The following is a 13970-nucleotide window of genomic DNA, read 5'->3' as shown; positions in this document are numbered from 1 at the left end:
ATTTTTTGGTGTTGCTTTCCCTCTGTCTGTGTAGAAAAGGAGAGGTTTTGAGGGCAGACCTTTCATCTCCTACTCCTTATACACACTTGCAACAGTTTAAAGTGACCAACAAACTGCATTTATGTGTGCATAAAGCCCATGTATTCTGCTGATGACTATGTAGACTGTTCCATATATGCTTAATAATTATATCACATGTCTATTATTCTCTGCATGAAAAGCATACAGGAACCAATCAAAAGATATAAATGCATCTAAAATGCTATCATGTGGTTGAAGGACTCTTAGAAGGAGATGTGTGGGAAGTACTCTTTGTTATGGCTGCACCAACCTTAACTAGCCCAACTCTGATGAACCCAAGGTGAAGAAACCTTTGTACCACATGGTATTTTCTAGTTAATTATATATATTTATACATCTGGGTGTGTGTGTGTGGACAAGTGAGATCATCCATTCCTTTGAGACTTTATTCTATCCAAACCATCTTTCTCTTCCTAACTCCTTACCAGGAGCTCAACAACAACAAGAGAGCCAAGAGCCTTCTCATCTGGTGTCTGCTCCAGACACTCCAGTATTGTCAGCTCCAAAAACTTGGTCCAGTCTTAGTCTGCTTCATTTTCAGGTTCAGATAACATGGGATGTTTTCAGGGCAGCCTGGCTGCTGGCTGGATTCTTGCCAGAACTAGGAAGCAGGACCCAGGAAAGCAAATGGTTTTAATTTTTTGTTTTCTTTCTAAGTGTCTGAGTAGGGTAGAAACATGATGAAGAAAAACTGTAAGATTTGAGCCACCCAGTGTCAATGAATGGTGTGCATTCAAGAGTCTAGCTCACCTTTCATTCAAACATATTTGTTCTATGTTTGTGTTTGAAAAAAAACTCTAATGTAGTACTTGCTGAAAAGTTTTGGTTGCTTTTTATAAAGCTAGGTTGGTTTGTGTTGGGTTTGGGAGGTTTTGCAAGATAGCATTATTAGAATTTCCTTCCTGTATTTTCCTGGATCAGGAGGTTCACTGAGATGCCAAACTATGGCTGGCTGCAGCCTCGGTACATCTTGTAACAATGCAGGCCATGACATGCCAGAGTGATGGAGCGTGGTATGTACAGTCCAGGAGATGTGACAGATTAACACTGCTGATAATGTTTGCTGCTCCAGATCCTCTACTAAAATCTCCTTCTTCCAGGTAGTTTAACTCTTGAGATACTGCTGTAGGCAGTATCTGGAGAAAATGGATGCTTACAGATAACTGCAGCAGTGGTGGACAGCTGGAGTGTTTTCTGCTCCATCAGGATCATGTTTTTCCCTTGCAGAGCTGGGCAACAGTGGAAATGTGGACTGCTCCTTACTGGCAAGGAAATCATAATTTCTGTCTAATTTCTATGTCATTTCAGGTACTGTGCTGGCTGGGATCCTCATGCTGCCCCCTGCTTCCACAAGAAGTACAGGGAATACTGAGCAACACCCACCACAGCATGTTCTTCAGAGGCATATAAGGTATGACAGCTCCAAAATACATCCTTCTACCCTTGGTCAGAGAGGTCAAAGAATCAACCAGGTTGGAAGAGATCCTCCAATATCATCCAGTCCAACCTAGCACCCAGCCCTAGCCAGTCAACCAGACTATGGCACTAAATGTCTCATCCAGGCTTTGCTTGAACACCTCCAGCGATGGTGACTCCACCAACTCCCTGGGCAGCCCATTCCACTCTCTCTGGCAAGAACTTCCTCCTAACATCCAGCCTCTACCTCCCCCAGCACAACTTGAGGCTGTGTCCCCTTGTTCTCTTGCTGGTTGTCTGGCAGAAGAGACCAACCCCCACCTGGCTACAGCCTCCCTTCAGGTACTTGTAGGTAGTCATGCTGAGGGACAAAGGTCATAGGAGTGTGAGGAAATGAAACATTCAATGTGGGGAAAAATCCCTTTTCATCCTCTTCCCATTCATCTTCTCCCACCTAGAAAGCACCTTATCTGTTCTGCTGTACCCAGCCACATGCATGCCCTCATGTAACTGCCTTGAATGAACAGCCTGCTGCATGTAGAGCAAGAACTTGGTCCTAGGACAAGAGCTTAACAAATGGAAGTTAGCTTATTGCAAGGGGTGTGCTCTAAAATTACAGCCTAGCTTACCTCTTGCACTCATGCCCGTAAGGCTTTCCCTTAGGATCCACGGCCACAACATCTAAGAGTTTTATGGTGCAGCACACACTGAACATTAATTTCAAATTATTGAGAATATTTGCATGACTCAACAACTTTCTAATGACTGTGTGCCTTGTTCAAGGCTTGCAGCTCTTTAATAACTAAGTTTTCCCTGGCATTTAAACAGCCTGTATAACTGAAATGAAATGCATAGCTCAAGTGTTTTTTTTAGGACACTTGACTTAAAGCAAGCCCAAAGCAGCAAAAGACTCTTTGAACATCTCCAGAGTGGACACTCCCAGAGCTGTCTCTATACAGTTTGAATTAATTATTCTCTTCATGGAAGTTGTACAAGATGTCCCCTAGGCTCTTTTTGACTGCCTTGTTGCCCTTTTGGGATAATCCCTTGCTATCCTCTGGGCTCTCTGTGGTCCTAAACTTAAGATATAAAGCTATTTTTATCTATGGGCTAGGGTGTGAATAAATGAAGGGAATGTCTCTCAGCATGACTTTGTGTTTGTGAGCCTTCCTTCAGCTTGATTAGAAATGCTCAAACTTTCTTGCAAGCTGCCTTTGAGCATCATCTGGTGAAATAGCTCCAGTTAAGAAGGATTTCTTCTCCCATGGGTCATGAGGGAGGAATCAACTAGGACCAAAAGGGAAGCCTGGAGGCAGACTGGAGGCTTACAAGAGGAGGGAGCCCATTGTCTCTGGTCTTCTGTTGCATGAAATGACCTTGGACAAGTCTCCTTGCCATTCTTGTGCAACGTAGGTGTGATGCAAGCATTCATCCTGCAGTTATGCTACAGCCGTGCTCTGTGCCTTTGATGGGGTCAGCTTGACTCAGCTGAGGTTTACACAGCACCTCAGGGAGATAGGTTCCCAACCCTCCTTTAGTTTTAAATGGGGCCACAGGGTTCTTGAAAAGTCCAGCTCTTAATGTTTAATGGAAGGGGTGTAATGTGCCAGGAGACTGAAAAAGAGGGGTTTATTCGTGCCATTAGTTGTGATTACTCCTTAGGATAGAGGCAATTCACTGAAGCATTGCAGAGATCTCCTGCAACAAGCCCTGCAACCATTCCTTTTTTTTCATGACCATCACAGCACAGCTGCTTTTACCAAAATGCCAGCTCTGTCAGCCAGTGGCTAGCAGCAGGTTACTTGCCCTGCAGGAGCCTCACTGGCAGCAAAAATTCAAACAGTGTGCAACTCAAGTCAATTTAAACATGACCTGGAAAACAGCCTCTGCTAGACCTAAACCCAAACCACTGTAACCAGCCTGAGGCCTAGCCATTGAAGGGCTGCTGTTAGGGGTCAGCCAGGTGCTTGTGCTTGGGCCCTGCCAGTTGTGTTCCAGCTGTGCTGAAGACCACACTAGCATGTTTGCTGGCTCAGGTGAGCTTGGTCTTGATGCTGCCTCATACCTATCTGGCCCAGGCTTTGCACAGGGGCACTACAGAGGCTTAGTACAGGCTAGGTTGGAATAAAGGCTGGCTTAGAGCCAGTGCCAGTTTGCTTGTGAGAGGTAGACACACTGATGAGCACGGGGCAGGACCTCACACGCATTCCCTAGGTTCTGCTGTGGCAGACAGCTGATGTTTTCAGATGTTCTGGGCCCATGAGAGCTGTGGTCGGTCAGTTTGGGTCACAGGTAACGTGACCAGCATTCTGTCAGGCCATCTTCCTTCTTATTTCAATGTAAACACTCCCCACCTGTCCCAAATATGCCTGCCATTCTCCAAGACTTTCCAGCACTGCTTACACTTGCAGAACTGTATTCCCTGCTCCCGCTGCCTGTGCCGCATCTGTTCCCTTCACAGCTGTGGCCGCCGTGTTCTGTCTGTCTGACACCCTGCCCCCCACCGCTTCCCCTCCAAACCATCTCCCACTCCGAGATCAAAATACTCTGTTTTTATTTATTTACCCTGCAGCTGTCAGTGTTGTGTCTGGGTCAGCACCGACACTGGGCACATGGAAAGTCCGTAAAACTGCCAGTCCTGGTAGTAACCAACACACACTCCATCTACAAATAGATCCCTTGGACCTTGGCTCCTTTGCAAACAACAGACTCAGAGGATGGAAGAAATTACATTGTTGGAGGCTGGTACAGACACCCTGGCCCAAGTCATCAGAGAATCAGTCAGGGTTGGAAGGGACCACAAGGATCATCTAGTTCCAACCCTCCTGCCATGGGCAGAGACACCCTACCCAAGGCCAGGTTGGCTAGGATAGAATCATAGAATCAACCAGGTTGGAAGAGACCTCCAAGATCATCCAGTCCAACCTATCACCCAGCCCTAACCAATCAACCAGACCATGGCACTAAGTGCCTCATCCAGGCTTTTCTTGAAGACCCCCAGGGACGGTGCCTCCACCACCTCCCTGGGCAGCCCATTCCAATGGGAAATCACTCTCTCTGTGAAGAACTTCTTCCTAATATCCAGCCTGTACCTACCCTGGCACAACTTGAGACTTGCAGGTGGTTAGGAGATAGAGGCTATCCCAGGGCTGACTACCCCAATCATTTTTTTGACACTCACAGAAATATTCAAAGCAGAGACATGGTTGTGAGACATCAGGCAACAGCTATCCTGTCTCTCTGCCTCACACACTACTCACTAAGGAAAAGGGAAACACTGTGAGTGTTGCAAAGTGGAAAATGCTGCAGAGGAACAGGAAACATCTGGGATGGTGCATGGTGGTAAAGAAAGGGAAAGCTGGGAACAAGTTTCATTTTCTTCTGTTTCTCTTATGATTTCAAGGTTAATATCCAGAACCCAGAGAGAGTGATTGGCATTGGAATGGGCTGCCCAGGAAGGTGGTGGAGTCACCATCCCTGGAGGTGTTCAAGGAAAGACTGGATGAGGCATTTAGTGCCATGGTCTAGTTGACTGGCTAGGGCTGGGTGCTAGGTGGGACTGGATGATCTTGGAGGTCTCTTCCAACCTGGTTGATTCTATGATTCTCAGTGGAGATAAGGCCTCAGCATCGTTTAGCCACAGCATCCTATAACAGGCTGGTACCTGGGGTCACCAGGGGACCCTTAAGTCTTGTATCAGTGCAAGCCTTGTCCTGGTGTAATGACAGAAGTCCTTCCCTGAGTAAAGCACTGAGTATGATTATGATGTAGGGTTAGAGAGCTTTTAAGTATCCAGTGCCTAATATAATAGGCACTTGCTGCTGACCAATGTTGATTGATATAACAGCACACTTCCTGTGTTTTCAGGAGGGCTGCTGCAATGGCTGGATGAAGAGACTTGGTCAAAATACCTTATCGTGCCAATGATACAGAACTGCAGTGAGCCTTCCTCCTGGTGTCAAACCTATGCTGGGCCCAGCAGCCACAAGCGAGGCCAAGTTGTGCAGGTGCTTGTACTGCTTCACAGAAAAGCTGCTGGTGGACATGCAGGATGCCTATTTCCCTTTGCTCTAGGTATGCAATGTGGAGTTACTCTGCATGCAGGGCAATGAGTTCAAATTGTCAGTCTCACCTCTAAGGGAGTGCAAGAGGCTCTGCTCTCCTTAAACAGCCTTTTGCTTTTGTAGAGACAATCAAGGAAGTTAAGTTAGTGTTCTAGCAATCTCCAGATGTTGTGTGGTACCCAGCACCCTGCTGCAAGGTAGCAGGACGTTTAGTTCACTGTTTTGGGAGGTTGATGAGGCTACACAGTCAGGGGTGCATTGACTTGCCCAGGGCTGCTGTATGTCAGCAGCAATCATATTTTTCAGTATGCCAGGTTCTGGTTGTTAGGCAATCACTTTGTGTTCTCTACTCCATCAAAATGCAGATGCCTTCTAAAAGTGTCTGTGTTCAGTCACTGTTAGTGTGCTTAAAGACACTGATCCATGGTACAGCTACACCACTGAACTAGGGCTGTGGTTTCCGGAACGCAAAGAACTGGGTGCAGCTGAAGGCAGCATTCCCCTGTAAACCCAGGTGTTCACTCCTGCCAGCAGCTGTGATTCAGGCTGAGGGAGGATGCACACCGCAGCAGCTGAGTGTGTGGCAGGAAAGCAGGTCTTCTACAGCTGCCAGTCACTGCCCCAGGCAATGTTCAGGGCCATCAGAACTGCTCTTTCCTCTATACCGTTTCAAAGTGTGGGAGAAAGGGACATCACTCCCCCTCCTTGGCTCTAGGATGACATTAAGAGAGGCTGGCATGGTGCAACGGATTTTTTTACCCTCTCTTTCTCCTTCCCTAAGAATAGCCAGTTTGTGGATCTGTCAGAAATCAGCAGAACAAGTAAGATAAGACCTGCATGAGGAGGAAGCTGGTAGCAGCATTGTGACTAGGTCACAGGAGCCCTTGGTCAGCTTCTTATCTGCTAAGCTTAACCTGCCTTTTCACTGGCGCCATCTCAAGTGCTGCAAGGTAGAAAGCAGCTACATCAACAGGAACCTCCCTGGAATGTCTCTCTCGGACACCCAGAAGGATGTGCTTTTGGGATTTGGGATGGAAATGAATGGGCAGGCTGTGACAGATGGCTCCAGGTAGGTGTGAATTGAAGCTTTGGGATTCCCTGACTCTGGCATCTGAAGTGAGAGTAGGATTGGGATCCTGAATTCAAGAGTGTGTTCATTGTGGGCATACTAGTTCCAGGTACCAAACTTACATTGTAATAGGCAATTGAGTTATGGCACTGCTGGGCTGTTAAACTAGGAGAGAGACATGCAGGACCCTGAGGGTTTCCCAAGGCACTGGGAGAACAGAGCCTGTGTCATGCTGCCATACACTCCTCAATCCCTGCACCTAATGCTATTCACTGGGAATTACAGTGCAGACCTCAGTCTCCTTCCTCGTGGCTATTCCTCTGCCCTCCCAACCTGCAGGACTTGCCTCCTTGCTGCCTCTTCTGCCAGCTGCAGCCCCACGTTTTGGGGAAACATGGAGAAGAGAGACCTGCAAGTGATGAGAGATGGAAAAAAGAAGATGATTTTTTTTTTACTGGCAATGAGCCTTCTTTCACACCTGGTGTTGAATTATTTCTCAAAAGTATCCTTTGAGAGGGAATTATCCCTCCCAGTAGGCACAGAAGGTCATGATCTACATTGGCATTTATCTGTTACTGGTCTGAAGTGTATTATAGAGATGAAAACAACTACTGACAGCCTAGCAGTTTAAGCAGAGACACATTGCCTGAAACTACAGGTTCACATCCCAGCTCCAGTCCTTCACATGTAGCTAAACTTGTAGCTAACAGCTTTCTGGTTGTCCAGAGGTTGACATTAATAACATGTTATGCAAAAGTATCACTCCTGGGACAGAATCTTATTCCTCTTAGTGCAGCACATGGAGTTATTGTTGTCTTCCACCCTAGAAGTGGCTGCATGTCTGATTCTAGCTACGTATACAGCAGCCTGTGAAACATGCCAAGACTCTCCAGCATGCAAGGCATTAGAGAAATCTAAGTCAGGATCTGAGCTGTGACAGGCAGCATGCCTGGAATCATATTCCATTGTGCAGTGGGGAAACAGGGATGCAAAATATGCTCTTGAGCTGAACGAGCCATTTGGACAAAATAAGGACTGAGGTGAACTTCAGTCTCCGGATTTAAACCAAAACTGCATCAGAAGCTTTCTCACTGGTGTGTAACAGTAGCTCATGAAATTACTCCACCTCCACCAGATGTTTTGTAGAATTGGAGCTTAATTCATAGTTCTAGTTGCTGAAAAACACCCAAAGATTGGGGCAGAGCAAACAGGAAATCTGGTAACTTGACTGTGACAGAATGAGTCATTTCAGTCCTCTGCATTGTAGGAGTTCAGACCTTGACACTTACTTTTCATTTCTCTTTTGACCTCATGGGACTTTTTAATTTCTGGAACAGCTCTGTGAGGAAGCATTTCAGATGTGAATATTTTCTGAGGTCTTCTTGCTGTTTCATGATTTGTGGTTAACATGCTGCTGGAGAAACCCAGGCAAAAATCCCTCTGGTTAACCCAGCCTAATCTAATCTAGTCCAGCTGCAGTCCCTCAGCACCGAATTGCAACACCTAAACATTTTACAGACAGAGTAGTATCTCACAGCATCCTGTCCCAACCTTCACTGGGAGCAAAGGGAAGAGTGAAGCTCCAGTCATGGACTCACAATGTCTTCCTGCTTAGTTTGCAGCCATGGGGCAGAGAACCTGACTGCAAAGCAGGTAACGTTGTTTTGTATAGGTAATGCAGTATTTATGCAATCCAACATATACATCTGCTATATAAAACGTTAGGGTTTATAGCAGGTAGCAGTAACTATCTCTGCTCTCAAACAGAAGCAGCAGTACTGTTATTGAACCTGAACTCTTCATCCCTTACTGGTTACAGTGGTGAGTCTGTGGAGCCTCATGTTTGCAGAAGTTATTGAGCAGTAGATAACTGCAATCTGTGTTTCCCTTTGCTGTGGAGAAGGCCTGGTGGGTGCAGTTTTGGCCACGTGGAAGGGCATGTAGATAGTAATGCCTTTACTATACTTCATAAAGTACATGTGATTCTTTAAAACCATGCAGGTAGCAGCACTGCACTGCACCAGGATTTCAGCTTGCGCAGACTGGAGCTATTATCAGAGTAGCCAGCATAGGTAGCACTGGATGTGCAGACAGGACAGCTGGCTTCGTGTGCAGCAGTAACCTAAGAGTTCACCCAGCTTCTCAGGAAGGATTTTCTGAGCTCTCTGTTATGTGGCTGCATGGCTAGACAGTTCAAAGCTGCTTTGGCTGTGTGTGCATCAGCTGTGCTTGATGCCTGGAGTTGCTTGGGGATGTTTGTTCGATTGTCAAAACATTTTGGTGTCAAGGTCTTCTCCACAACTTCTGTTGTGATATGATCCCTGGTTAATAGACTGAGCTTGACTGTTTGGGAGCCCATTCCTGTGCTGTTTAGACCAGCAGAGAAAGGGTAAGATACTACTATTCCAAAATGATAGCTGATGTGACAGCACCTGCTGGGGTGAGCAGGGTACTGGATGTGTGTGAGCTGAAGTAAGGAGCAAGTAACTGATCTCGTTCATCTGCTATGGCAAGTGATTGTGTTGAAGAAAGCAGAGTCTGGACTTGCCTGTCTCATCAGGGTCTGGTGCTCTTAGACATGACCAGAATGGCTGGATGGGTTTTGGTGGAGAAGTTCCCTCTGCTTTTGCTCTATTAGATCTTTGGTCTGGCTTCCACAGGTTCGGGTCCTCAGTGCTTGACCATGGCTCAGTGAGCAAGCTTCAGCAGCTGTCATGCTAGTGTTGGGCAGTTTGGCTCCTTGTGTGCAGCATGGAGCAAAGGACCTCATGGTGGTGCCAGATTTGCTTCCTCAGGCATTTCCTGAGGGAGGAATGGCTGTGCAGTGCACAAGGTGTGCAGTCTGTGTGAATAACAAGAGGCAAAAGCTGTCAGGTCTTGGGCGCTGGTGCTCTGTTCTCTCCAGGATCTGGTGCTGTGAAGAGGAGCAGATATCAGCAGCAGCTGCCCAGCTGCCAACCTTAGAGAGTGCCTGTCGCAATGCCCAGCTCCATAACTAACCTGCAATCTCCCTGCCAGTCACCACTCCATGCTCATTGGGATATCAGAGCCATCAGCAGCCACAGTGACTGGCAGCAGCAGCAGGTGACTCACCTGGCTTGGCCCTCCCTGTACTAAATCCTGTTATCAAGCTGATGATCTGATGGTAATTTTGCTCCAGCTGAGTGCTGTAGACCTGCTCTCATGCATCCTGCTCTCCCTGTAGGCAGAAAGCTTCCCCCCAAATTGCCCCACCCTTATTCAGTGTACCCACAGCCTCTGGCCACTCTCCAACATGTGTTGTCTGTTTTGAAAACTGAAAATCTCTGCCCTAGTGCCTAATTTCAGGAATTAGGTTCTGGAAGCCAGTGAGGTGCCATGGAAAAATACAGGCAAGTGCATGTTTGTGGAGTTTGCAGCACTGAGATCTTTCCTCCTTAAGTCAGGCAGGTGCTGCCCACTCAGCCCAGCTGAGCACAGGTTGTTATAGTCCATGCAGAGCAGCTGTTCCCTAAAAGCCCCATCCTGATCCCATTGTGCACAGGGAAGGACAAGGCACATCACCGTACAGCAGTACAAGAGGGCTTTTAAAGCAGCTCCTGGGCACAGGCTGCAAGCTGTGAAATGCAGATGTGTATTGCTGTACTCTCAAAAGCAGAGGTTGTGGTTTTCTTTGTTGTGTTGTCATCTCTATTTCTCCACTCACCCATTCACCTCCACTTTTCTTTCTTCCCTCTGTCTCTCCATTGTGATGCTATGGGTGGTACAGGGGCATTGTTCAGAGAGGATGCTAAACTGCAGTGCTGGGCTGAGAGCTCACCAGCTCATTTCAGACATGGCACTGAACAACTCTCAGTGTAGCCTGGCATTTGGGGTCTTTGTGAGAAAAGAGCCAAGTATTCATACACAGGTCCTGCTGTGTGATTACAGTCATAGGATCATTGACCTGTTTTGGTTGGAAAAGACACTTAAGATCATCAAGTCCAACTGTAGCCCTAACACCATCATGGCCATTAACCACATCCCTAAATGTTGTGTCCACATGTTTCTTGAACACATCCATGGACAATGACTCCACCACCTCCCTTGGCAACCTATTCTAAGACCTCACCACTCTTTTCATAAAGACGCATTTCCTAATATCCAATGTAAACCTCCCTTGGCACAATTTCAGGTCATGGGCTGCCCAGGGAGGTGTTCAAGAAAAGACTGGATGAGGCACTTGGTGCCATGGTCTAATTGACTGGATAGGGCTGAGTTATAGGTTGGACTGGATGATCTTGGAGGTCTCTTCCAACCAGGTTGCTTCTAATCACATCATACTAGAGAGAAGAGATCAAAACTCACCTCACTATGACCAGACAGCAGGGAAGTTGAAGTGCTTCACAAGAACAAGGGCCAACAATTACAAGACTTCTCCCAGATGCTTGAAGAATATTTTATCTGTGCCTTCATCTTGGTTGGGTATCTAAGAACAAATAGTAGGAAATTAAATGGCTTGTTGCTTCTCCTGATTCCTGTGAGGAGCTCCATGTTGAGCACCTGAATGGTTTACCAGTTTGGAGAGGCATCTCCCCTTCTGGCATGGAGTGAATAGGGAATTGAATGATGCTGAAAGTCAAAAGCTGTGCCACTTTCAGAAGGATGGAAGGAGCCTCATGGGAAAGCTCTCTGCTGGAGGTAGGCAGATACTTCTCTGTTTCCAGAGGAGAGGCATCCCTTATGCATGGGGACATCAAAGCTATCAGCTAAGCTGAATGGTCTGACTGATGTTATAAGAGCATCTTGGGGCTTGTTTCTTTTGGGGTTTATCTCAGCTAGGATTGTGAGACTCCTTAAAGACATTTTCCTCTTGCACAGTACTAGAAACACAGGAAAGCAAAGATCCCTATCATACACGAATCCATGGATCAGGACTAAAGTTGACAGTGACAAGAATGACTCCTTCTTGCATGCCCCCTCCCCGTGACCCTCTTTAATTTCATTTGCAATATTATTTCTTTCAGGATGGCCAGTGTCCCACCTTGCCAGGCAGGTGAATGGAAGCTTACCCACTGCCTTACTGCGTGTGATTGCAACCCATGCCTGTGATTAGCGATGAAATGAAACCCATGGCTTGAAATCACTTATCCAACGTATCCGAACAAACACAGACATCCTCTGTGCTGGGAGAGAAATGCAAGTTGGAGCCAGCTAGCCTGCTGCAGAGGTTTATGATAGATTGATGAGCTGAGAACAAGATGCCACCTTCCACCCCCATCATCAGTGACTTTCCAGCCTGGTGGAAAGGGGGTGCTGAGGCTGGAGGTGAGGGATATACTTTCTGCTAAGTGTTACAGTGGGAGGTGAGAAATATGAGTTCCCCAGAGGAGGAAAAAGAGGGAAAAAAAAAAAGGCAGACATTGTGCTCTGTCAAGCAGGCTGCAGCTCAGAGCAACTGCCTGACAGGCTTCTGGCAGGGTGGCCAGGGCAGGAGCAGCCTCGTGCTTGAAGCACCTGTTATTGAATGCTACCCGCAGGTACCAGGGCAGCACAGATCATGCGTTCTGGCTGATACAGTCTTTTTCCAGTTGCTGTGAAGGTGAGGGGTCTGTGAGATGAAAGGACAGAGCCAAGGGTACAGCTGACAAGGTCTGCCCTATGTGAGTTGCAGTAATGCCAGGGACAACATCAGGTGTTTTTTTGGAGTTAAAGATGAAAATTTGTCTGACTCTGAATTCCATTGTCACTATTCAGTGATTTTTATTCAGGGAATTCCAGTTGCTTGCTCTTTTCTCCCCCAGTAGCATACCAGGTCCAGAAACACTGTTAGAGGGTTCAGGCTCTGAGTTACATGCTTGCCCTGCTGCAAAGTAGCTGCACCATCAGCTGAGCTGCTGAGGTTGGGATGGGAGAGTGCTGAGCTTGTGGTTCAGCTGGGGAACAGCTATCCACTAAGCTCGGGCCAGTCAGTCGCTTGCAGTTCTCTGCCCCCATCTCAGTGTTCATTAAGATCAAAGTGAAATTCTAGTGGCTGGATTAGAAAAGGAAAGTTTGAAAGGGTGAAACATGTGTTGCCTGAAAGTAAAGAAACCAGAGAGCAAAAGAAACCTTTAACAGACAGTTTCAAGTACAGTTTCTAATTGTTGTTGTTGTTGATGATGATTTTATTGTTTGGTGGGTTTTTAGTCTCTTATTTTTTTTACAGCTGGGACAAATCATACTTCAGAGAGACTTTGTGATATGAGGCATTTTATAGATTATTTGCTAATGCTGAAGGTTTTACAGCTAATAGAGATGAGACTCTGGAAGCTTAGTGAGTGATGGATTTTCTAATTCAGTGACAATTCACATGCCATGTGCTTAAACACCAGAGCACAGGTCAGCATCTCCTGTCTGCAGACTCAAATGGAGAAAGGTGGTGTGGAGTTTTCCTTCCAAAAGCAGCAGACAAATAAAGAAGATTTCATACTTTGAAACAGCTTCTGGGGCACTCTAATTATGCATCTTCCTCGACACTAAGTCTTAAAGCCTAAACCCACACAGTTTGAGCAATGTGAGTAGCATCTTCCTCCTGCCACCCACCAGATGGGTTCCTTCACATCAGCCTTCCGAGTCCAGAGAGTGAGGAGACACCCAAAGGACAGAACTTCACTTGCCATCAGGAGAAGGGCTTATTAGACCCGTGGGACTTGGCTATGCAGAACCACACAAACCACCTCTGCTCATTCCTTCAGCAGGAAGCAATACAGGACAGCATGGCTTTACTTACCTGGTGCCAAATCAGCTCCACTGGCTGGCTGTACTGAAGCTGCTATACCAATGACTGGCCAGACTTTGATAGCTAGAGAAACTTGGTGCCTTTCCCACTCCCTTGGACCAGTCGCTGGAAGCACACCCCTGCGAGATGGAGAGCATCATCACTGGAGCCCAGCTCTGGCACAGAGGCTCTACTAAAGCACTGTCCCATCTGCTCCTTTGCAAGGAAATGCAGAAGAGATTTATCTTTAAGCTAAACCTAGTTTAAAAACAAACAAAAAGAAGACAAAAAGGGAAGTGGTGCACTCATGAATTGTAAAGGACATCGAGTCTACATTTTTCATACTTAGAAAGCAGCCCTGTGAAAAGCAAAAGCCATTGACAAAAATCTCTTTGGTTTCTAGGCTGATGCTAAACCAGAAGCTCCCTGAACTGAGGATCCTTCCTTTTTCCCTTCCCCTCGCCCCATGCTGCCTTCTAACCACTGACAGTGGTTAGAAAACAAAAATTCATGTTTCAGTCCAGTACCTTTATGCTCATCTCACACTAGAGGGTTTTTTCCATTCCCCTGGGGTTGGGCAGGCCATGATTATCACTCTAATAGAGTTAATTAAGAGCCTTGA

At 46.7% G+C, this 13970-nt stretch overlaps 1 long non-coding RNA gene across 1 annotated transcript in view; it reads left to right on the top strand.

Annotated features, from left to right (window-relative positions):
* Positions 1-11985, top strand: part of LOC135186871 (uncharacterized) — a 32175-nt gene extending 20190 nt beyond the window's left edge. The window contains exons 4-5 of the long non-coding RNA XR_010307130.1: positions 1390-1492; positions 11616-11985. This is a non-coding gene — a long non-coding RNA (uncharacterized LOC135186871). The remainder of the gene's footprint in view (positions 1-1389; positions 1493-11615) is intronic.
* The last annotated feature ends 1985 nt before the right edge of the window (positions 11986-13970 follow it).

This window comes from Pogoniulus pusillus, chromosome 26, assembly GCF_015220805.1.
Source record: "Pogoniulus pusillus isolate bPogPus1 chromosome 26, bPogPus1.pri, whole genome shotgun sequence".
Lineage (NCBI taxonomy): Eukaryota > Metazoa > Chordata > Aves > Piciformes > Lybiidae > Pogoniulus > Pogoniulus pusillus.
This window is presented reverse-complemented; position numbering and strand designations above follow the sequence as displayed.